A 201-nucleotide genomic window follows, 5' to 3' on the forward strand; every position below is an offset into this window, starting at 1 on the left:
ATTCTCTGTGTCTTCACGTGGGATTGAGTAAAGGTCAGGGGTTGACTGAAGGACACGCTGGAACAGAGAGCTGGGCTAAGTCCATTTTCCAAAGGAGAGGCTGTGAGTCTGGGCAGTTGTTGGGCTCCGAGGGCATGTGGTCTTTCCAAGCAGGGAGTCCCAGCTGGCACATGGCTCTGGACGAGGGTGGCATAAAAGGCT

Source organism: Myotis davidii, unplaced genomic scaffold (assembly GCF_000327345.1).
Source record: "Myotis davidii unplaced genomic scaffold, ASM32734v1 scaffold130, whole genome shotgun sequence".
Lineage (NCBI taxonomy): Eukaryota > Metazoa > Chordata > Mammalia > Chiroptera > Vespertilionidae > Myotis > Myotis davidii.